This window comes from Colobus angolensis, unplaced genomic scaffold, assembly GCF_000951035.1.
Source record: "Colobus angolensis palliatus isolate OR3802 unplaced genomic scaffold, Cang.pa_1.0 Scaffold534, whole genome shotgun sequence".
In the NCBI taxonomy this organism is placed as follows: Eukaryota; Metazoa; Chordata; class Mammalia; order Primates; family Cercopithecidae; genus Colobus; species Colobus angolensis.
The window spans coordinates 331954-334667 of NW_012118866.1; the positions used below are offsets into that span (position 1 = coordinate 331954).

Sequence of the window (2714 nt, forward strand, 5' to 3'; positions counted from 1 at the left end):
GGGGTTTCACCATATTAGCCAGGATGGTCTCGATCTCCTGACCTTGTGATCCGCCCGTCTCGGCCTCCCAAAGTGCTGGGATTACAAGCTTGAGCCACCACGCCTGGCCCCTTCAACCTTTTCATCTTCATTACCAGCTTTTCTGGATGGGGTTCAGCCTTTCTTAGTCCTCTTGCTTTGGCCCTACTAAGCTCTGTCCTGGGGCCATTTGGTGGACAGCCCCTTCCCTGACCCTGCAGTCCTGGGCTTCCAGTTCACAGCATTCCTGTGAATGCTCTCAGGCTGAGAGAGGGAGTGTGGTGCACAGGAAAGAGTGAGGGATTTGGACCCCAGCCAGCCTGGTTTCTAGGATTGTCTCACCAACAATCAGCTTGAGCAAGTCAGTTACTTCTTTCAGTGTCAGTTTCCCTGTCTGGAATAGGGGAATAATAGTACTTGCCTGAGAGGGCTGTAGAAAGGATTATATAATGTATGGGAAACACCAGACAGAGAGTGAGGGTTTAAACATGATAGTTATTCCTTTGGTTCTTAACAACTGTCCTGTTTCCCAGAAAGAAGTTTTAAGAGCCAAAATGAAATAATTCGAAAACAGAATTGGTTTATGAGTGCAAAAAAATAGAATGCAACGAATAAGAGCTAATATTTTATAGCACAACAAGGTGACTATAGTCAATAATGACTTAATTGTACATTTAAAAATAACTAAGAGTATAATTGGATTGTTTGTAACACGAAGGATAAATGCTTAAGGGGATGGATACCCCATTCTCCATGATGTGCTTATTTCACATTGTGTGCTGGTATCAAAGCATCTCATGTACCTCATAAATATATACACCTACTATGTACCCACATAAATTAAAAATTATTTTAAAAAATTGGTATATAGCCTCCCCTTGCACTATACAAAAATTAATTCTCGATAAATATTAATATTTTAAGCATAAAATGATAGAAAATATAGGATAATAAATAGAACTACAAGATAGTATTATTACTGTTATTTTGGAGAGGAGCAAACCAAGGCTCAGAGAGGTTAACTAACTAAGGAAGTTCACACAGCAAGAAGGTAGCTGTATCAGAATTTGAACTCAGTTCTGACTCCAAAGCTCATGGTCTGAATTATCTCATCACATTATTTCAGGAATTTAACACTTTCCAGATAACTTTCTTTTTCTTTCCTTTTTTTGAAAACTTCTGCCTCCTGGGTTCAAGTGATTGTCATGCTTCAGCCTCCCAAGTAGCTGGGATTACAGGTGTGTGTTACCACACCTGGCTAAGTTTTGTATTTCTTATTTTGCCAAACATTTCTTGTTTGCCATGTTGGCCAGGCTGGTCTCAAACTCCTGGCATCAAGTGACCCACCCTCCTTGGCCTCCCAAAGTGTTGGAATTACAGGCATGAGACACCGTGCCCAGTCGCACTTTCCAGATAACTTTCTAAGTTTAGAAATAATGGAAGAAATCACAAAAGAAAAGATTTGGTATAAAATCTGTTAAAAAAACAAATCCCAAATGCTGGGTCAAGTGGGAGCTGACAGGCACTGGGTGACTTTGTACCTCACTGAGGAAAAATAACTAAACATGGGCAGAGGAGATCCTAAGAAGCCAAGAGACAAAATGTCATCATATGTACTCCCTGTCCAAGCTTGTTGGGAGGGGCACAAGAAGAAGCACCCAGACGCTTCAGGCAACTCCTCAGAGCTTTCAAAGAAGTGCCAGAGAAGCAGACAACCATGTCAGCTAAAGAGAAAAGAAAATTTGAAGATGTGGCAAAGGCAGACAAGACTGGTTAGGAAAGAGAAATGAAAACTTACATCCTTCCTAAAGGGTAAAACAAAAGAAGTTCCAGCATCCCAACACACCCAAGAGGTCTCCTTTGGCCTCTTCTTGTTCTATTCTATGCATCACCAAAAATCAAAGAACATCCCAGCCTATCTGTTAGTGATGTTGCAAAGAAAGTAGGAGAGATGTGGTTATAAAACCACTGTGGAGGATAAGCAGCCTTAGAAAAAGACACCTGTGAAGCTGGAAGAAAAATGCAAAAGGGATATTGCTGCATACTGAGCTAAAGGAAAGCCTGATGCAGCAAAAATAAGGGAGCTGTCAAGGCTGAAAAAGCAAGAAAAAGAAAGGAGAAACGTGAGAAAGTGGAAGAAGATGAGGAGGAAGGAAAGATGGGGAAGATGAAGATGATGAATAAGCTAGTTCTAGTAGTTTTTTTCTTGTATATAATGTATTTAAACTCCCCCATACTAAATTCATTCCTTTTAAAGAAATAAATTAAAATGTAAGGCCATGTAAGATTTGTTTTTAAACCATACAGTGTCTTTTTTTTTGTATAGTTAACATACTACCTAATGTGTCTTTAGGTAACCCTACCCTGGTGGTATTTTCAATAGCCACCAATCTTGCCTGGTGCAGTATGGGGGTTATAAATTGGCATGGAAATTTAAAGCAGGCTCTTGTTGGTGTACAGCACAAACATGTGGATTGTATGTGGATGGTAGTGCCTTCATCTTTAGTTCTCTCTGATGCAGCTTACACAAAATAATTGCTGTTCTGTTAACTAAATACCACTTGGGCCGGGCGTGGTGGCTCATGCCTATAATCCCAGCACTTTGGGAGGCCAAGGCAGAAGGATCGCTTGAGGTCAGTAGTTTGAGACCAACTTGGGCAACATGGTGAGACCCCATCTCTACAAAAAAAGTAAAA

General features: G+C 40.6%; 1 protein-coding gene across 1 annotated transcript in view; it reads right to left on the minus strand.

Annotated features, from left to right (window-relative positions):
- The window catches only part of SLC28A1 (solute carrier family 28 (concentrative nucleoside transporter), member 1), a 71909-nt gene that overhangs the window by 3116 nt on the left and 66079 nt on the right, over window positions 1-2714 (minus strand). The gene's annotated exons all lie outside the window — the stretch shown is intronic.